Raw genomic sequence first — 22,630 nt, forward strand, 5'->3', positions numbered from 1 at the left:
GAAAAACCCCGGTCCAATCTTGCGAGCGTCCGAGAAACGGCTAGCGAAAACGGCTTCGACTGGCCACGACACGGGTCCAGTTTAACTCTTACCGGCTTCCTCGCCTCCCACCCATCGACCGGAGCTCAGCATCCTTGCATGAAGCTGGCCCACCCACCGACCGCCCACTGAGTTGCGCTTAATTCCTTCGTCGTGTGCGAGGACACGAGCGTCATTTTCTTTCCACGTCAAACGACGGTGCGCAACGGTGGCGTCCGGCAGACCGTCCGAAGAAGGCAAACTGTACGTGTGTGCCCGTGTGTACATGTGCATGTGTGTGCGCCCGTTCGCGGACTCGTACCAACCTTCTCGTTAAGGGACCGGACCCATCACCAGTGGGGTGTTGTTGGGATAGCGGGGCTGGGATAGCGGAAATTTGAATGTTGGTCAGCTCGCTGCTCGCACTTTTCTCTCTCCCAGGGAGCGCAATGACGCAAGATGCTGGCGTTGTTGTGCGGGAAACTGGTCAACTGGGTGGTGGATGGGTGGCTTGGTGGAATAGGGAATGAGATCGAAGGACCAATACCTTCGCCGCGGGTGTAGCATGTGTGAGTTTTTGTACGTGTGAGTGTGTGTGTGCACATTAGTGTGCCCTAATGGACGGAGGTGAGTTTATTTAGAAACATGCTTACGGGCGATTCGATCTTTCTTTGCGGTGGTTCTCGCGTCAAAGGGATAATGCGACCAAGCTTTTCCCATCCATTTCCATCTTATTGTTGCGCTTCATTAGCAAATGGTTTGCGTGCTTACGTTGTGGTCAGCAATTGGTTGGGGGGAGGGGGAGTTGAATTTAGAATTGTGTGTATTTTTTACAAGAACGTTTAATGTGCGTGGATCTTAAAATTATATGGGACTTTTTGTGTATAATAATCACAGTTGAATGATTAATTAAGTTTCGGGATAACTTTCGATGTGTTGAAAAGGATTAATATATAAAGTAAAAGTAGTTCTGGCAATCAATCAGCACTACAACATTTGACCAGTTTTCCTTTATAAAAAATCTTTCCAAAAACCCATGCAAACCGACATCTACAAAATACGCACGCTTTCAAGATTTATTTTAAATTGTTTTATTAAATCATAAACACACACACAAAACGTCCGTTCGTGTTTAACCCTAAAATATCTCAGTTTTCCACCCCAATCCTGCGCTAAGGATGTGTCAGCTCGTCAGCGAAATTATTCTAAGATAGCTCCGGTACGCTCCACGATTCCGCTTGCCCGGAAGGGGGCCCCATCTTCATTTCATTTATTATTCATCGTTACGGACGTTTGAAATCTGGACGTAACGCAATAATGACCCCGCCGTCCCATTCGCTTTAAATCTTCCAACCGTTAAATCCTGGCTAGCTCGCTAACCGTTTCCAAAACCCGTTGCACCTACACACACACACACACACTTCGCTTTACGACACATAAAAACGATACAGCGACATTGGTCTTTTCCGCTCCATTGGCGGAAGGACACGGCCCGCTACCATGCGTGTGTGCGTTTGCGTGTGTGCGCCAAAAGAAAGAAACCCCTCGAACCCACGACCGGCCGGGCCCGTTAATCGAAATGATGATGTCTTTTATGTTTTCACTTACGATAACGGAAATGGGGCGACCAAAAACCCCCTCGCTACCCCCTCCCCCCCCCCTCCTGTAGCCGGAAGTGTATCGGCAATTGACAGCCGCTTTTTTATTCCCCTTCCTCCCCCGTCGTCTGTTTCGAGTGAAATCGCAACCGAAACCAACCCAGCCCCCCAGCCACCTTCTCCCTCTCGCACGGGGTTTGCATTATCAGCGACAAATTGTTTAGCCAAACGGTTTCTTTGCGCTGCGCTGTGGAAAGAAATGCGTAACTTTCCTTCGCCGAAGCCGCACCACACTCCTCGCCAATAATCGCTCGAGAAGGAAGGGAAGGTACATACATGGACACACGGCGTTCGTGTGATATAATTTCGTTTTCGGCTGTAAAGTTTATGGCCCAGACCGAGGCGGTTTTGCCACCCCGGGGTGGTTTGCCAACAGTCTTAAGGAACCGGTTTTTACTACTGCCCACACCCCCAACGGCTCGCCGCATATCAGCGTGTGTGTGTGTGTGTGTGTGCTATGGTGCCAGGAGGTGGGCTTTTCACCCCTTTTTCGAATGGTGGAAAATGACGGGTTTTGTCACCGGTCACCGATACGCTTTCTTCTGCACCGCCCTTCACACACTAGTTTAGTGCGCGGTTTTGCGATATCATCTCGCATGTGCGAAGGACGAAGCGTTAAATTAAACTGACGCCCATCGTGCGTGTGTGTCTGTGTGTCAATCCATCGAACACGCTGGGTGGAAAGGGAAAACGAAGCAATATTTCCCCTTCCGTGTTTTCCACCGTTTTCTTCTAATGAGCTCTTCTCGGTTCCGGTTGGCCGGTTTTGCCGTCGATATCGCACCGAAACACCGTTCCTTTGGTGTCCCCTTTGCTTCCTCCGGAGGCTTTCCGCTCACCGGTATCGATTTCTTTTATCCCCTTGGTCCGACCGGGGGCGCGGACGCCGCCACATCTTGCAACTCGAACCGGGAAGTGGTACCGCACGAGTGGCACACACACACACACACACATTCAAATGATTATCGCAATAAATAATTTTATACGAAAGGATTCTGCCATTCACCGTGGCCGCCGAAGGAAGTCCAGCGTGTGGTGTAAACTTCCGGGGACATGCAAGGGATAGGCGGGTAGCGGCTGGCAGGGCAAATTAAAGCGTTCAACGATTGCAACTGCTTTTCCTTGATTATGTTTGAAAACACAAGCAATGGGGGGGGGACTGCCACATGTGGATGCCAAATGTCCCTCCGGCTGGGTCGAGGGTGCTGGAGAGGTAATAAAATTTTATACGGTAATTAATCCTCACGCGCGCTGGAACGCGTCTACATGCGTAGACGGGCTGGTCGCGCGCGCTTTGTCATATCGTGTTGGGGAGGCGGGGAGGAGGCGAACGACACGGAGTGCGAGCCTTCATTAGCAGCCTTTGAGATGGTTAAATGGCGACAGCAAGTGGAGAGCTGTACCTTGGGTTGTAATTTGTGTCGGGCAGTTCGAGCATAAACATTGACGCCGTTTGGCATTCAGACGTTCAAGACGGATGAGGGGTGCGAATTGCAAGAAAATTTAATAAAATCTTATCAAAATTAGGATTGCTTGCGAATACGAATTAATACTGAGGCATGTCGAATTGAACCAGCCTTTCTTTATGCTCGTTTTTGGGTGACCATTGCGCTCAACTCCAACGGAGTCGTTGATAGATACGTGACTGTGCCCAGTGTCGCGAACGGTGATGTTCGTTGATATACAATTTTACAAAATGATACTGTTTGCAGCATCGCACTCTAGATTCACGCTTTCATTCGACAGTCACAGAAAAAATGTCATTGTGACACATTCATTTCACATTCATTTTTTCGTACTTCAAGCGACCTTGATCTCCATTGAACTTGGGTCATTTTTTCACATTTTTCTGTGAATTTCTGTACTCATGTTAGTGAACACCATTTTTCTGGTTGATCAAGTGGTTCCTAAAAACTTCTTCATTTGTCTCCATGAGTGATAGGCCGCAGGAAATTGAAGCATTACATTATTCTTTATATAAAATTCGTCTTCATTTCCGCTTTAGCTATTACCCGTTTGTTTGTAAACACTTGTTTTGTGAAACTGTCACAAACGAGCTCAAAATGGCAACCTAGCAACGGGCTTTGCATTGACCTGTGCTCCTTAATAGATCTTGGAAAAATGATTTTGACCAGTCGCCTATTGAGATTGTCGTAAAAAATGTCAACAATCAACAACACTGACTGTGCCACATCTTCAGTTTCAAACCATTATATATTCTATTATATTATCAAAGTAAGACTACTCATTTTTTTAATATAATCATTTTCTCAACCTTTGAACCAATTGGCTTCATCTGCCTCTATTGTCTTAAAGTGAAATCTAAGTAGCTAATTTATCCTTTTTTGGGAAGTCGTGTCCTCCTTCCACTTACCTTACCATGTCGACTTCACATTCATTGACAAAATTAACTTGAAATTTCAACCTCTCTGTTTATATAACGCACGTTTTCCCCCTATCATGTGTATGGACAAGAGTAGTAGTACGTCTTGCTGAAATTGTTTATAAAATCTGAACTGTTCGACCAGCCACGTGTGTGTTTCTTGGACCTAACCCTCAAGTGACTTCGCATAGAATCGCGCGCGCACGTGGAGACCCGTCGTGGATCAAAACATTCTACACTTTTGGTCCCCTTTTTCGGGCAATTTCAATTTCTCCAGCTTCAGCGACATTTTCCACGATCGCACGGGCGTCCATTGTTGTTAAGTCCGTTCCATCGAAGGTTTCTCATTTCATTCGGTTGTTTCTGCCTCATTCATGTACGCATTGCAGCGGAGGTAGCAGGAGAGATCAATTTTTTTGTAAACCAATTTCAAGAAGGAAAAATAAGCCAACCGTTCACCAGCACACACTCAACCAGCCCGGTGTAATGGGAAATTGTACCAATTGAGAACTCTGCCACGACGTATGTGTGTGTGTGTGTTGTAACGGAAAGGGGAGAGTTGCCATGATGGCACCGCACGGACGGTGGGATCATATTTCGTGACAAAACAAACGCAGGCCCAAGATTCGTCCCTGGGGGCGCAACACACTTTCCTGTCCCTGGGCTTGGGCTCACAGAGGGACGGAAGGATTATTGGTTTCCCCCGGTTTTTTTTTGCGCCTACAAGCGACGAAATCGATCGAACCAACTACACACACACAGGAACAGCTTACAGCGGTGAACGGCACCGGTCAGTTTCCAGGCTGGGTGGAAATGGATGGAAATTGCTGTGCCGTAGACCTGCTGCAAGGATACACGGGATACGAGCACAGGCTTTCCCCTTTTTGTTTCATTTATCGTCTTCAATTTTTGTGCTTGCTTTGCTCCAGTAAAGTGATTGCAAATCTATTCGTTCGTTTTGCGCGCTCGGATTGTTGCTAAGGAACATGGGGTTTCCCGATTTCTCAGTGTGCTCTTGGCGGGTCGGAGACGCTGCAAAGCAAAACTGGACATTCAATCGGGACATGCAGCACGCGACTTTGATGTTTCTCCGAAGCAAACCCGGCCCACAGCAGCGTGTGTCACTCGCACGATCAGGTGCCGTTTTATGTCCTCACGATCAGGTTTCACCTTTTTTGATCGACTTTCCTGTAATTGATTCTCCAGAGGGCTAGGGCAAGGGCTTTTGCCTGCATCGGGCTTTCTCGCTCCATTCCCCCCCACGGCCGATCCGAACGCTGCTAATCAAGAGTTGATGATTGTTGTCAACGGCGACACGGACATGGATGCTGTGGGTGTGCGAAACGACGAACCCCGCTGGAAGGCACTAGTGACGCACCATCCCCATTTGGGTTTTCGCTTTAATCTAGCAAACCCATTTCCAAAGGCCAACCGAAACAAAAAACCATTCCTCTTTCCACCCTCCCACCCGTTTCACCCGCTCTGCAGAGATAAAAGCAAAAGCCCGATGCAAAAGCGAACATAACCCGGGTTGACATCTACGTGTGTGTGTGCGGGTGAGAGTGTGTATGTACGCATCGCAGGAACGCATCCTTGTCCCTTTTTTTTCCGCGAACGCACATGCAAGTGGATTGATAGACATACAACAACAACAACAAACTAACCCCACAGTCCCGGGAAAAGGCCACCCTCGGGGGAATGGGGAATAAATTTTCCCTTACGACGCGGACACACACACTCACACGCGCGATGGCTTGAAAATGAAAAACACAAGTGCACGGATCTTCTTTGCAACACCCCCCTCCGATCCTCCGAGGAATAGAGGGGAGAAAAACAAAAGCAAAAAAAAAGGGAATGCCGGACACAGGACAAAGACGGCTAGAATCAGCTACCCTGACGCGTTGATGTGCCGCGTTTGGCTGAGCGAGGACCTGAATAGATTGGTGGTGAGCAGGAAAAAAACCCTCCAACACACACACACACATCACGCAAGATGAAGTTGATTTGCGAAACCGAGTGGCACACAGACGAAAGGAGGAAAAGGAGCGTGCGGGAATGGGGATGGGCTGTAGGCGCATAGAAGAAAACGGCCGACGCCGCGTAAAGAGTGGGCAAGCCGTGGCGATGTTGCCGCTGCTGCTGCTGACCAAGAAGGATGCTGTGGCGATGAATAAGAAAGAAGGGAGGCTAGAATACTTGCCCACTCAAAACCCCCCTCTTACCCCCTACACGCCCCTGTGTGTGTGTGTGTGTGCTTGGTGGAAAAAGTATAGAACGAGAAATATCATTCCATTTTGCCTGCCGGGGGTTTTGCGCCCGCAAACCGTACCGCGCGCGGTACCGTGCATGGAAAAAAGGCGACGGAAAATTGGTACGAAAAAAAAAACCTATACCACTCTCCACTCTTCCATCTAGCGAGATGACGCGATGAGGGTGGCAAAATGGGAAAACGGGACGAGAAGGAAAGGGCAGCGTTTTCCAAGGGTTCGCTGTGTGTGAATACATGTACATATATTCGCGAACCGCCAGCACAACACCGAGTCTCGAGGACCAACGAAGGAGGGAGGGAAGGGGAAAGGGCAAAGAAAAAAAAATCAACTGCACTGGCACCATTGGCCGGCAGCCGACGACCGCGCTTATCCCTTTTTTTTGTGCTTGCGTTTCCTTCATTCGTTTCTTTGCTGTCAATTTTCCTTGCGGACCCCGGGCAGGACGGGCAGGCGATCACAGTGTGTGTGTGTGGGTGTGTGGGTTTTGGGTTTTTTTGCTCTGTTTTTATCGATGACGAGGGACACATACACTACACACACACACACACATGCACACGTACCGGAAAAGAAGGACGCGATTTCCACCCTACCGTGTGTGTGTGTGTGTCGGTAAGGGTGGGCAGTTTTTTTTTTCATTTTTCCCCTTGTTGTCCACCGCTTTTCTAAGATCTGTCTACGCGGTGGGGCAGTTTTGAGATTGCAATGGCGCGTGTGTGTGTGTGTGTGTGTGTGTGGGCGTAAAAAAAGGGGGTGGGTAGGCCCGGCGGCCGAAACGACGTCGCGCTGTGTTCGCTGAAAAGTTGGAAGGGTTTTTCCCGATTATTTTTCATCTTCAGTGGCTGGCGATGGTTTTTTTTTCTCTCTGTCTCTCTCTTTCTCTTTGCCTCTCTCTCTCTTTCTTTCACTTCTTTTATTTCTTTCTTCGTTTCTTTCAACCCCTCGACAGGGCAGTCTACGGCGCTGGTCGCTACCGCTTTTCGTCATTTGCCGGACGCGCCTTGCCGTGGTCGGGAAACCTTCTGTTGGGGGGGGGGGGGGGGGGGGGTGTTGGGGGGGGCGAACTCGAATGGGTTTTTTTTCTTTCTGTGCGTTGCGTTTTCGTTTTCTCTTTTTATGTGCGCTTTGTTTTTGACTTGCACGGCCACTGCCTTGGCCATCCTTCGAGCAAACCCCTTTTTTTGATTGACGTAATGCTGGCTGGCATGTACCACTCCAGGGCTCGCGCGGGTGGTGCAAAGACGGTGCAAAGAAAGATTGTTTGCGGGTGTGTGTGTGTATGTCCGTTTTTTCCCTTCCAGTGGTGTTTGGTTTGGCTTTTTTTCGTTCGCTCGCCAAAGTAAAAGTCTTCCGCTGTGCGAAAAGGATCCTTATCCGCACCGGAACACGTGTGACGACGCCACTGGACCGAACACGCGGCCGGCCCGCATACATGTTTTACTATCGGTGAGAGGATTTTCTTCCCAATTTTTCTTCGTTCTTTTCCCTCCCCTGCCTGTCCCCTGTTTGTCGGGAAAGATGAAAGTTTTTCATCTTCTCCACCCATCTCCCGCCCCGGAACCGTTTCGGTCGTTGTTTCGGTAGCGCGGTGTGACCGTTACGTGATTTTCGGTGCGTTTTTCCGCAATCCTCCTGCAGCCGCTACATCCTCAGCATGTCCAGAGATGCTGTGTGTGTGTGTGTGTGTGTTTGGTTCCCCTGTTGGCGTTTTCTTTCGTTTGCCTTGCGGGACTTTCGATTCCCGTACCGGATTCCGCGCGGAGCAAAGAATGATTTGTCAACTGTCGAGGGACGCATTGGTTCGGGGGCATTTTTTTTTGGCTTGCACCATTCTGTGCCGGTGCAAAGCGATCCTTTCCCAACCCCCACCACCACCCTCTGCATTGAGGCTGAGTAGGGTGATAAAGGAGCGAAAAAAGAGGGGGCCTTCAAATGTCCACCGGCTTTACTTCGCAGCAAGCCCTCGAGCAGTGCTAATGGTGAAGAAAGGACCAAGACTCTGTGGACCGAAATGCGGACACGGCTACTCGGCTTAACGGTTCCGGGCGAGGGTGGAAAAATCGCGCAAAAACACTCGCCACGTGGAAAACACACCGTACTCTGCACTCCATCACCCCACCCCAGCGACACTGATAGTGGCCGTTCGCCGTGAGGTGGAATTTTGTGTCCCTTCTTAGCCGCTGCTGCTGCGTACTTATGTCATGTTATTTGCTGCACTTTTTTGTGCTTATTTGTTTTGGTTCGCTCTTCTGCCTGTGTTTCATCTCGCCTTCATAAAGCTGGGACGGTCATTTTCTGTATTTGTGTGTGTGTGTGTTTTTTTTATACTTGCGCAAATGTCGTCCCCAGTTGCTGGATGGGTGGTAGTTGGCTTGACTTTGTGGCTTTCAAACGTCTGCAAACACTTTTATTTATTGACGTTGGATAAGCCTACTCCGTATAGTCTTAATAAGCACTATTGTAAGAGGTGACACTGCGGGTACAAGTGATGTTGTGCATATTTGTAGTGCTAGTGTCGTTGGCGTGGAGGCAATTTTCTGGCGAGAGTAAAGAAATATCAAGAGAAGAGTTTTAGAATTGTTACTAGCTTTCTTTTACTTAATTTATTTTTTGTTCAACTTACATATAGATCATTTCACACAGGTAGCATTATATCCTTTTTACAACATGATATACCTGTCTATACAAGCCATTGAAAACATATAACATTTCCTTCGATTTAGAACCAATATCAAGGAACTAGGAATCATTTTATTCCTGTCACAGGCAGTGCAAAGGATGTAACAGAATAATCAAACCAATGAACAATTTTTTTTTGTAGAGGTATTATTTCAGATATAAGATGAAAAGTTAATTTAGAAAAGTGAGTAATTGAAAGATTATAAGAATCTTTTCTTCATTATCATTACAATAATTATTTAAGATGTGTTAGTGATACTTTCAATGTTGTTTATGGTGATATTATTTTACTTGTTTATGCTTTTTTACCGAATGTTCTTTTGATTTTTGAGGTGTAATAATATACTACTTTTTCTTTAAATTATCATTAATATCTATAAGAAACTATAACATCCAAAGAGAATCTTTCTGCCTATCAAAGACTATAATGTTGGATAATGATAAAAGATAAAGTTTATTTTAATTTCTTCTTATTAACTTGTGGCTTGGAAGTAGGGATAGATAGGTAAAGACGGACACATTAAGAGAAATGTTAAAAATCGAGGGATATATAAATACAGTTTTACAGTCATTAATTAAAACCCGAACCTGATAAGGTGAAGATGGAAACCCGTAGAAAACGTAGTTTGAAGAGGTTTACACAACAGTATATATCTTCTTCTTCTTTGGCACAACAACAACCGCTGTCGGTCAAGACCTGCCGTTACCTACTAGAGAAGTGAGCTTGGCTTTCAGTGACTTATTGTTACCATAGCAGGATAGTCAGTCTTACGTATGGAGGCACGGTTTATTCTAGATTTGAACCCATGACGGGCATGTTGTTACGTCGTACTAGTTGACGACTATACCATCAGACCGGCCCACAGTATATATCTATAATATATAATATATCTTATTGCTTTTTACATCCTGGTACGTAAATAGAACAATTCTTGGCCTATTGCAACGACAGTTCATTCAGCCGTGAATTTTTGATTTGTAAGCAACATATCGTAGTATGCAGAATCTAAAACATTGGGAATGTAAAAAAAGAGAATCTAAACAATAACGGGCACTGTCAGCTGACGTTGCCCTAGCGTACATAACCACAGTCTAGAACTTCCTTTTAGTAAATTACTCAAGTCCGCGACTCTATCATGTTTGATGGACTTGTTAATAGCTCAGGTCACTTTTTCCACAAAGTCAAAATTAAACTTTAATTAATATTATCATCGTTATACTTTTTTATCTTTGTAATCCCATCGAACCTTTAATTCTATTCCTGAACGATGGCATATTAATGCCTCTTCTTTTTTTTGTTTAAAGTAGCCCACGTCGTGGCTCGTGATATTGCATTTTGTGGAATACCTAATCAGTATGGAGCGTGCAATAGCATATCGCATGAGTGCTATTTTGGCCGGTGTTTCATTTCTCGCTTATTTAAATGCTCTTTCTAGTTGCTGGATGGTTTATACCTTCGGAATACGCTTATACACCCTCCCTGCCTTTCTTATAACATAGCTTAACAATAGTTTTTTTTTTCATATAAGAGCATTATATGGACAGCATCTTGAATCGAGTTTTACTTCCATCTGTCTGATGCGTCGACGTTGAAACGTTCAAGCGCAAATAACACACGTACAGAAACAAGCAGCAGCCCGGCGGTCAGTGGTGCCGGTGTTCTGAAGAATTTAAATTGCTATTACAACATTGCGAAACAAGATGCGGTCCCGTTGCGTAATCTATGCCCCGTTTCCTTCGAACGCCCGAGGGAGAAATCATTGCCGAACAAAGAAAACCAACCCCTTGGGCCGCGGGAGGGAATGCGCTAGGCAAGGGGAACCCACCGTAAACACGCTTTCCGGGAATTGAGTTGTATCCCTGTGCATTGCTGTGTGTGTCTGTGTGTGAGTGAGTATTTTCCATCTCGTATGGATATGAGTTCACGTGTGTGTCCTTGTGCGGCTGCTTCAAATTGACGGTCCACTTATCCGCCACGTCGTCCCGTCCTCGCCCGGTCCCTGCTGTTGCTGGTCAGCGAGATTGGGTCGAGAAAAGGGTGGCTAAAATATCGCGTCCTTTTTCAACGTCCCACCGCTAACCAACCACCATCCCCCCTGTATCACCTCCAACCCCTACACACATATCCTTCGCCGATAAAAGGGAAGAAAAACGATGGCCCCGAGTGTGCGCCGCGAAGGCAATGGGGAGAGAGTGGACTTACCACCTTTCTTTTCCATCGAAGAGCAAAAAGGGATCGCACATAAGGAGTCTCCGACGCCCATTGCCAACCGTTGCCCGAGAGGCAAAAATTCGCTGAACGCGCTGCTCGTCCCTTTGCGTTCGAGTGGGCCTTCCCTTGTTTCTTGCCCGCCGCGACTGCCCAACCCACCCCCAGGCGTGGCGGATGCGGGAAAGCGCACGGTGAAGTTGAAATGAACGTGGAAAGGATTCACCGTCGTTGTGCGCGCTAGCGCTGGTTGCGATCCCTTTGCCGCGTGTGTTTTATGCCTCCTCATCCTCTTCTTCACGCCTCCCACCAGAGGACACACATTGGATATCATCCGTGATGGGAGGGGTTTGCAGAGCGGGTGGTATGGTGAAAGGGTATGGAAAAAAGGATGAAACGTGGACGCGTTTTCTTCTCCGCTGGACCGATTTCGATTAATCCCGGGCTGTCGCTGCTGGGACGTTGGAGGCGTATATACGTGTGTGTGTGTGTGACCAGTGCCCAGTCGAGGGAAGACGGTCGTCAATTTCAGCGAAAAGACATCCTCCAACAATCTCCATACGAGCTGCCGGGCCAGATACGAACGGACCGAACCTCACCCTCCCCACAACCGGACGACGACGATGGGCAGTGGGTTTTCGCGCTCGCCTAGAAACAAGCACTGGGGCAGCTTCCTCTCCATCCCTTTCTCTCTCACACACACATAGACACACACACACTCTCTCTCTGTCGCGCTGTCACCCGTACCATCCGTCGGCCCGTTTCCGGTCGTCTAAAGCGTCTACTTCTAGGATCTGCAAACTCGACCCTTCTGGGTGGATCCTTTGCAAAAAGCGCCGGGATAATGCGATGGCGACTGGTGCTGCCCAAAAGAAGGCCACGACGACGGGCGGGCGACAATGGCGTGTTGTGGCGTGGGTCGCGAAACTTGGCAAACGGTCTTGCCATCTTGCGCTGACCGGTGGCTACGGTGCCGAACGCGCGTGGCGTTTTGCTGGTTTCGCAGAAGTACTTTACCACGAATTCGAATGACTTTTACCGTTGAAGGGGCGTTAAAAAATGAGTAGCAAGCATCAATTGTGGTGCAAATAGTATACCTTTGGGCGTTTTTTAATGTTTTTTTTTAATTGATTGTTGGATTGTGTCCTTTGTTTAATTTACTGATATTTGTAACACTGGACTAGAAAAATGCATCTTAAGGCTACACTACGCTTATATTCCACGTGAAATATGACAAGAGTACTAGCAAGACTAGATTTTCGTCAATTCAGACAGAGATCCCATAATAAAATATTTAAAATAAATAAAAACACGCAACTGGTACCAAAAACGGGACAGCACTGTATACGTGCAGCTCATGTATGTCACTCGGTGGTCAGTCCGCCCGGGATGAGATGAAAATGTATGGCTGAGGTGGACAGCAGCACCAGCAGCATCATCATCGTCGTCGTCGTCGTCGACGGGGCTGGCGGACCCGTAGGCGTTTGTAGTTGGCAGAATTTTCGCTGACCCTCCTCGCACTTAATGCCCCGCACGTGACCCCATTCGCATTCCCCCCCCCCTCCTCTCCGCGTACGTGTGCATGTACATTGTATGTGAGCTCAGCGTCGTCGTGGCAAAAATCCACCCCTAGCGCGTCGTTTGCGAGCGAAGTTGCTTAGTTGGATTGGATCCCCTGCCTGCCTGTCTGCCTGTCGTTTTTTCCCGTGTGTGTGTGTGTGTGTGTGTGTGTGTCTCCTTCAAGGCGGATTGAAAGGAACCGCGCGATTGAAGGTGGCAAGTAGCGGGGTGGGAGGGGGGGAGGACGGATTCGGGACGGTTAAAAAGGACACACAACAGCAGCAGGCAGCGTTGGTTCGCGTCGGTGGACTTTCGTTTCGCGCGTTCGGCCGCCGGGGCCGCAAGATTGAAGCGTAAAGGAAAAACGGGACAGGAAAAGAAGAAGAAGAAGCAGCAGCACGGGCGGCACAACCCTGGATAGCAAGATAGCGGGATACCGCTCACCCACCGTTTGGAGCATTTATATTCTTATCCTTGCCGACGGGGACGAACTGCGCGCGCTGCAGGTGGTGGGCCCCCGGGGAAAGGCTCGGGCAGGAGACGGGCGGACCGTCCGGTTTCGGTGCGCTGTCGAGCGCGCACATTCGGCTTTTTGGGGAATGGGATCCCGCATCCCATCCTCGCAGCGTGTGTGCAGAGGGAAAGCGTCCCAAGTGGGACAAAAACTGGACCCAATATCCATCGCCCTGGCTACCGGCCGCTCTGGCACGGAAAAATCACCCGTCCGTCCCTTCTCTGCTCTCCATTTTCTTTGCCCCTTCCACCACGCTCTTCGCAATCCATAGTTTGGAGGGGTGTGTGAGTTGGTTTCTCGCATCCGCAGTGGAAAAAGATCACTTTTCTGACGTTGACGACGACGACGACGACGACGACGATGGTGGCGATGTTCGAGAAAAAGGCAGCGAAGGTCCGAGATGGAAAGTAGCACATGATGCTGCGAGGCAAAAGGAAAGGCACTAGGATAAAGCGCGGTGTGGGGTAGGTTGAACCGGTATCCTGTCGTGTGCACATGTGTGTATATAAATATTTTTTGCGCCCGAAGAAGCCGACCGAAGGTGATGGCATTGCGCGCAATTTCGCATCCGTTGCGCACAGTGGGACGCGTTCGCGGATCATTCGCTGAGCCGGACAAAGTTTGTAAGTGAATTGTTGGCGATATATTTCTTTCCTGCTTCATTCTTGTACACCTCAAAAAACATGGTTTGCATTGCAAAGCAGTTCCAGGTATATTTGATAGTATAAAGGCAAAGAAAATAAGCGCTGCATCTCATGGAAGCATTTATTTGTGATTGATTTAGATTTATTCAGATACAAGTGTCCACCTGAAACGTAAAACTTAAATAAAAACGTCTAACTGACAAGCCATCCTTAAGGAGAAAGAGTGTAAAACAGATTGCATATGATTTAAGGCAATGGAATTCAAAGATTAATGGAAATTAAACAGTGCAAGTGATAAATTCGAAGTAAAGTTTAGACACACGTGCCATTCTTTCAGAAGATTGAATTTTCTTTCAAAAAGAAAAGGACTCTTTTACTGAACGAACAACACATGCAGCATATTGCACAGGCTAGCGCCATTTACACATCCAAGCAGGACCTCTCTTGATGTCACGCTGCAACAACGGCAAGCGTTAGAGAGATTACTTAATCAACATAACCCAGTGTGCCGGGCCGGGACCAAAGCGAGGGACATTTTGCATTCTAGCCCCGGATCCCATACTTCCGCTGCGCATCAGAGCACACACACACACAGAGGGAGCAGTGGCAGGCAACCACGGAGAAAAGAAGGCTCATCGCTGAAGAATGACAGCGAGACTCCACCGAAAGGACAAAACGACGCGCCACGGGAAGACCCACCGCGAAGGAGCGGACACACCGTTGCTCGTTGAAGCGCGAGCAGTGCACACCAAAAAGGACATGAACGAATGCGCACACACACACACATGTGTGTGTGTACGTTCAATTCGCCTGCTGTTGCTGCGCCTTAGCGAGTGCTGCGCGCGGCTGACGGTGGGAGGGAAACACGCGCCTTGCCTTATTTGCGACGAGCGCGTCCCGGGGAGAAATTACCGAGCGCTGCAAATGGCAATGACCACCGTACCACGTACACGGGTTGCCACGGATGCCTTCGCATCCTCCGGGGCTGGCACACACAAACACACACGGCCCCACATCATGGCTCAAGGAAATGGAATAAAGAATCTCCACGGGGACGCAGAGAAATGTGCTCTCGAGGAGAACGGCCCCACACCGCCCGGTGTGCGAATGTCCCCGGGATCTGGCGGTGACTTCATCGAATGCTCTCACGTACTCATGAGTGAGACACCGGGGTGGGTGGGCCACGTTGGGAGGGGGAAGAAATGATGAAGCGACGTATGTGGGTGCTCGTGTCCGTGTGGTACGAGGCTGCCGGACCGTGTATGGTACCGGACCGGACCGGCCCGAGCCAAAAGGCGATATAGACTCGCGAACGGTCACCGCCGCTGCTCGCGGCTGCTTATAAACTTAAGCTTGTGTGTCGCGCGCATTTTCTCGCAGGACGATGTACTTCGTTCCTCCTTTCGCTCCCTACGTGTGTGTGTGTGTGTTTGTGTCTCGGTGTGTGTATGTGTGTCGTGGGGGAGAGTATAAATAACCGTCCAGTGCAGGGATGCTGGCAGCAGCGTTCATGTCCGCTCGATAGGTTCACCGCACTACCACACACATCCCTGCTAGCCTTTCCCGCTTTTCCCACCCAATAGCAATGACTAAGGGTATGAAACGAGGGGATAGAGGGGGGGGGGTTCCTTTACCATACTCGCGATTCGCATCCACACTCCTCGGCGGGATCGAATTTCCAACGCGGTGGTGGCAAGCATGCACGAATGATGTCCTCATCCTTCTTCCTTCTTCTGCTGCTCCTCCATCTCGAACTGGTTGCGCGAGCGATGCGAAGTTGAAGAAGGCTTCTTGGGGTTCCTTTTGTCAGACGGTGTGAGTGTGTGTGTGTGTATGTGCACCCCACCAAGGGGGGGTTTTGAATTGGAAAACGGCAAAGTACCCCTGCAAAAGCCCATCGAACAGGCGACGGCTTTTCCACGATAGCCATCGCGACCATTGCGGGCGACCCCTTGTTTGTGTGTGTGTCTGTGTGTGTTTGTACACCCATCTTTGGCACGATGCTCGTTATCATGCCTCCCCTCTCCTGTGTATGCTTACCTTTCCTATTCTTCGCCTGGCAGCAGCACCAGGAAGGGTCGCACTGCGAAAAGAAAGGATCCTGCGAGAAGGATTTCCCTCACACACGCACACCGCTGGCGATGACCGGCGATGCATGGGGTTAGAGCCGCGTGTGGCCGCGTACCGTGCGCGCAATATCCGCCGAACGAAGTGGGCAAATCAACTCACCGTCCGCCCCCAACTCCCTTTTCATCCTGGCTCGCTCTCCCACTTTATGCGGCATCCAGCCGCCGCTTTTTGTGGGAGGACGCAATTTTGCCCTCGCGCTTCCCTTTATCCAACTCCGGGTGTTTATCATTGAAGCGGGCGCACGGAGGCGTGCGGATGCGTGTGTGCAATATTGCTATTAGCAAACTTTCCTCCCGCTGGGTTACGGTCCTCCGTCCGAACCGGCGGGGTTGGACATTTGTCGTCCGTCTGCTCCGGCCTCCTGTATGTTTCTTTCTACGTGTGCGTGTGTGAAAGAGAGAGCGAGAGAAAGCGAGTGGATTAGAATGGGTGGAAAATTAGGAAAACAGGGAGAAACCACGGGGACCACTACCGCCCGGGTGAAATGGAACGGTACGATATTCTTGGATGCTTGGGATCCCTGAACATCCGTGCGCGGAAGAAAGCATCCGCACGCGAGATGCCAACGCGATGGAGGACACCTTTCTTCGAGCGCCTCGCGCACGGTGGAGAACAACAACGGCGGCGGAGGCCGCAAGCGACGAACGCGCACTCGATAAAGATGTAGGATGTATGATGGCGTGTTGGCGACGGCTGCGGACGGAGTGGGGTGGTAAATAGCCGTCCGTCCGGGTGGGCCTGTTTTTTTGTTGTTGCTTCCTTCGCTTCTAAAATAAACTAAGCAGCATCTGTAGCGTCCGGCCCGTCGACCTTTCTTGCGCCCCCATTCAGTTGCCCCCCCCCCTTGATTTTCTTTCCTTCGTTATATAATTTATTATACACGGTTTTTCTTGTGCTACTTCCCTTACTCTTGTTGGCTCTTTTTCTCCTTCTCTCTCTCTCTCTCTCTCTCTCTCTCTCTCTCTCTCTCTCTCTCTCTCTCTCTCTCTTTTCATTACCTTGGCTGGCCGCATACGAGCATTTTTCACGCTGATCTTTTCTGCTGACCCGTGCGCTGACCCAACGCGCGCGCTGGACGCGAATTCATTCTCGTCATGTTTGGGGCAGGATGGGATTCTTTCTTGGTCGTTTTTTTTTGCACTTCCCACACATATGGCAGTGACACATACGGAAGGACGGCGGTCCTCGTTTTGGCCGTTTGGGTTTTATTTTTCACTGTCACCTTTTTGCCAGTCGCTTCCGGTCCAGTCCATCGTTGTCCTGCCGCACAATCGGCTTTCGGCGTTCTCGCCCACACACGAGCGCGCGCGCGGAAGCCCAATCAAGCGCAACGCTGCCTGGGTCACCTCTCGACACCGGACGAACATGACACGGCGTCTTCAAATCGATTTTCCCCTCTCGGCGCTCCGGACCGGTTTGCCGTGCGTCGTGTGCGGACATAATGACCACCGAGCGGGCTCAGCCAGCACCGAACAGTCCTAGCGCGTATCCGTACGGATCCGTCGAATTCCACGTGGCAGGGTAGCACCTTCAAATTGTTGCTTGAATTTTCTTTGGAGGGTAGCAGCCGTGTTTGTTATGATGGAACGATCCTTTATTGCTTTAATTTAGATATACAATTAAACATTGGTTTTCGTTTTGCAAATAGTCTGTACAGATATAGTCTCCGAGATACGCGGATTTGGAGATACACGATTGTCGATATTGGACAGTTATTTGAGCAAATTGAACTGATTGATATACAGTGAAATATCTCTAAGGTGCAGTCTCTTCATGACGAATTGTTTCTTTAAGATGAACACTTTGGCGGTCCCGTCTTATTCCATACATTTTATGTCTCTTTAAGATTAATGTCTCCGTAATGCAAATATCCTGCAAGCTGCATATGCGATTTGGCAACCAAAATTCTCATAGAAGGATGACGGTTCACAACCATATTGGTCAAAGGATGCCATATTTTCCCACAATTTCTTGGATACTTCATAGCAACAACTTAATCAGTTTTTCTCAACATGAATATCTCTCTAAGCTGATCGTCTCTTGAAGATTCACCTTAGAGATATTTCACTGTATTTCATTTGCCAAATGCTTAATAATTTATTTTTTGATCGATGTTCTAGACGATTTCTAGTTAAAAAAGGTTCGATATTTTAATGTTCGGCGAGAACCATATCACATAATTAATTTGGTGGCTAAAACCATCCTCTACATCCCAAATTAAACGAAAATGAGCTATATTTTGGCTGAAAATTGGAAGAACCGAAAATTGCAATATACGACTTCTTCTCAGCCCGCATTAATAGCGTGTCTCGAGGACAAAGTGTATTATCTCTTTGTACAGACAAGGTTAGCAAGGTATTAGTAGTTATCAGAATTCCGTTATAACACTACCGCGTGTCAAATTTAGCCAAATCTTAGTCTTCAAACTATTTTGTTTCATCTCTCATCCTAGTCTAAAACTTAAAAAACAACTTCTTTGCTGTCAATATGATGCTGTCGATGCGAAGCATAAATTTATCGATGTGTGCTTTTTCTTTTGGCAAACCCCTTTTCTGCGAGAGCCTTCCAACAGTCTGAATTTTGATGTCTCGTGTGTTTCTGTACCCATCGCCGTCAACTCATTCCCAGGAAACGTCGTCTTCAGCCACCGTTGACACGTTGATTCTAGGGGATACGTTTCGCTGTCTATGTCCCGAGGGCAACTCCCCGCCAACACACACACACACACACACACACACACACACATGAAATCCACCAAAAACCCAACGCGGTGACCGCAGGGAGTTTCTTCGAAAACCGCCAAAACGAATTTCGTGCCAAAAGTTATTAACGAATCCACCCGCCCCAAAACCCCCATCGACAGACGAGCCTCGAACCCCTGCCGGTTCGATTTCATGCAAATTTGCTTCCTTTTGTTGTTGTTGTTGTTGTTGCTACCTTCTCACCGCCACTTTTTTTGTCGTTGTTGTTTGGTTTCCTCTTCGCGCGGGCGCGCGCCTTTGTGGGGTGCTTTCTTCGTGCTTGTCTCACACTGCCCTTCGGTGCGTGGCTCCTTTTGCTGTTGTTTTTGTTGTTGTGCTGCTCCACTCCACTCTTTCTTGAAGCCTTTTTCTTCTACGACACCACCACCACCACCACCACTGCCACCACCACTGGGGCTCATCGATCAAAACGCATCCAACCCCCGAAAGCAGCGACAGTTGGTGCGAAAATCGGAGGCTCAGTGCGCCATGGTACGACGTACAAAAGGCGAAAGAAAGAAAAGAAGTGACGCATGGTTGCCATCGTCTCGTTTGCCAGGGCGGAGGGAGTATGTATCCGTGCATCGTGTGTCGGTTCGGATGCGGCTTCTTATGCTTCTTATGCTGCACCGGCACTGCGCTGCACTCTCGCACTCGGACGCGGCTGGCGCAACGTCGCGCAACAGCGGCTCATCCGTCAGCCGGTGTCGGTGTCCGTGTGTGTGAGAGAGACCAAGAGAAAAAGAGGGAGAGCGTGTTCCTTCACCCTGGACTGTTCGCGAACCGTTCGCCGTGTCCCTCACGGTGGCCACGGGAGTTTTTTTTCCGTGCCATTTTTGTGTTTTTTTTTTCCTGTTACCGTCCGCGTGTGTGTAACTCTATCGGGAGACCCCTCTTCCGCCCAGCGAGTTCCCTTCGTGCGCGCGAACGGTCGCGTACTATTTTCTGCGAGAAATTAAGCGAAAGAAAACCCCCAAAAGCAGCAAAAAAGGGGTAAAACGGATTCCCTCCCTACTGCGCTACAGTAGGATGCACAGGCGGGTTGAACGACAACAACAACAAAAAAACACACACACCCCGTCACAAATGCACACAGAGGAGTAACATCAACAACAATTACAACAAAAAACGCGCCGCTCGAAAGGGAAAACATAAAATAAATATCATAATACCCACCAACGGAACCGTTTGGCCAGCGCGAAAACTGTGCAACCCAACGCAAAGCAACACAAGGGGGGATGATGACGGTGCAGTGGTGCACTTGCACTTGATGATGGTGTGGACCGTGTGCGTGTGTCTGTGCGCGCGACTGGCGCTTGAGTTTCAGTTCGGGGCTTTTTGTGTGTGTGAGGAAATGGTTTGCTCCCGAAAGGGAGAAAGAGAGACAGAGAGAGCGAGATAACAAGCACAGGTCATGGGAAGGGAGTGCTGGGAAGGCTTAAGCTACACTCCCCTGCCCGGTGCGGAAGGGTGGCTACGCATCGCGTTTCGGGCGGCAAGGAGGAACGGGCAGGCAGTAATAAAAGAAATAGAGCGCGTATAATATGACGAGCGAAACGGACGAAATGGACGCGCTTTCCTTGGGCGTGCAATTTTTTTTGCTTTGTTTTACGTGTGTGTGTCATTCGCTTCCAGCCGAGGCTAAAGTGTCGTCTTCCCCTGGCGGGTTTGTTGGGGTTTTTTTTTTCGTGTTGCTCCTGCTCCGTTTTCGGCCTTATGACGGATCAGCGGATGAGGGCGGCTTCCCGCGTGCGGGCGAAGCATAAAAAGGGCTGCCCGTGAAGCCCACCATAAGCGCTGATCGCTTACTCGCGGTAGATGGACGTGTGTTTTTTTTTCTCTCTACTGCTGCTGCTGCTGTTTTTTCCTCCCTTTTTTTGTTCGCACACTTTGCGCAATAGGGTCCAAAAAGTGAAGGGGGTCGCGTTTTGCGCTTTACGTCCGCTTCGATTGCGCGCACAACCCCTCCCCCGCCTAATTCTGTCCCGTGTTCCCTTTACACGCACTTGTCCGGTACTCTTCATGTGTGTTGTTTCGCTCTGTGTGGTGTTGTTTTCTTTACGGTTTGTTTTCTCTCGCACTACAGCATATTAGCCGGGCGAGAGATGGTGCTGCTGCTTAATGTATCGTATTTTGCAAATAATAATAATCGCCGTATTATTTTACAGTGCGTCTCCCTCCTGCCACGGACGAGACGCCACCGCTGCTGCACCAGATGGGGAGGTCACCGGGCGAGATGGGGTCGGCACGCAGACTGAAGTGGTAGGTTACAAGCGGGCTGGAGCTGCGGTTTTTGGTTTGCGCGATTTCTCCACCCGTACGATCGCCGCCGGATGGTTCAAATGGTGGTCCCCGGGTACGAGGAGTTCGTGGAATATTAAGTTTTCACCGCGTGTGTGTGTATGTGTTTTTTTTTTGTTGCTTCTTTCACCGATTTCACCGGCTGTCCGCGAGTGATGCCAAGCAGAAAGCCCAAAGGATGCTGGGATCATTGACATGAGCAAGAATTGGCAAAATCATTCTTCTTGACGAATTTTAGTTGAAAAGTTATACTCAAAATGCTATGTTAAAGGACTACATTAAGTGTTAAAATGACATAGAGTAGCTTTACTGCTACTGCTTATGCGTCTGGAATCACGGCCAAACTGATAAGGCTAGTTAGAATGACTATGGCCTACGTCACTTGCCAGGTGATGGTGGATAGAAAACTCTCGTTTAGGCTCTCGATAGAACAGAACGGGTTTGTCTGTCTCCTATTCAACTTGGCGCTAGAGAGGGCCATCCGAGATTCAAGGATGGAGACTTCGGGAGCCATCTTCTATCATTCAACCCAGTTGGTCTGCAGCTCTTCAATGTAGGGATCGAGCGGGTGGCGGAGAACCTCGGACTGCAGATAAACGAGGCAAAGACCAAACTGATGATGGTAACACCAGCGGCCCAAACAATAACTGATCCAAACCTACGTAGGCGCATCGTACAGATAGATGAGTGCATTTTTGAAGTCTTCATCTATCTTGAGTCCAAGGTCAGCAACGACAATAACATGGTAGCTGACTTGCGCGCAATGATGCTGGCGACCAACCGGTACAGCCTTAAAAATCAGTTCACCTTAAAGAACCTGTCGCGACGGACGAAGCTGAGACTATATAGTACTTATTAATGGTGGGTCATACGATTCATTTCACGACCCAACCCAGAGTCAGGTGCGAGCCAGTCGGAATCGATTCCGACCCATGGGTGCAGCGGGTGCGCTAGGTCGGAGTCGGAATCAAGCTTAAAAAGCTTAAACTACTCCGAGTTCGGGTCAGGTGTTGAACCTACCTTAACCCGAGCCGACGTGAACTCGCTGCACCAACGAGTCGGAGTCGCTTATGCTTTCTTGAACCTTGGAGTCGTATCACCTACTGAAACTACTTGTACCTTTCGGGTCGACCCGAACTACTCCGGGTCGCTTGCCCATCACTAGTACCTGTATAGTACCGGTATATATAGTATATATATATGCCCATCACTAGTACCTATATAGTACTCATATACGCCTCTGACTTATGGACATTGCCCAAATCTGGCGAAAACCGCGTTCGAGAGGAAGATGCTCAGAAGGATCCTGGGCCCGGTATGTGTGGAAGGACAATGGAGGAGCCGCTATAATGACGAGCTATACGAGATGTTCGGCGACCTCACTGTCGTGCAGCGTATCAAGCTCGCCAGGCTCCGGTGAGCTGGCCATGTTGTACGCATGGAAACAAACGACCCAGCCCGTAAAGTCTTTTTAGGCCGTCCACAAGGACAGAGGAGGCGTGGTAGGCCCAAATTGAGGTGGCAAG

The 22,630-nt window shown here is 49.0% G+C and overlaps 1 protein-coding gene across 1 annotated transcript in view; it reads left to right on the forward strand.

The window, feature by feature from the left end:
- Nucleotides 1-22,630, forward strand: part of LOC1273285 (coiled-coil domain-containing protein lobo) — a 168,774-nt gene that overhangs the window by 97,716 nt on the left and 48,428 nt on the right. The gene's annotated exons all lie outside the window — the stretch shown is intronic.

The sequence above is a fragment of the Anopheles gambiae genome, chromosome 2, assembly GCF_943734735.2.
Source record: "Anopheles gambiae chromosome 2, idAnoGambNW_F1_1, whole genome shotgun sequence".
Classification (NCBI taxonomy): Eukaryota; Metazoa; Arthropoda; class Insecta; order Diptera; family Culicidae; genus Anopheles; species Anopheles gambiae.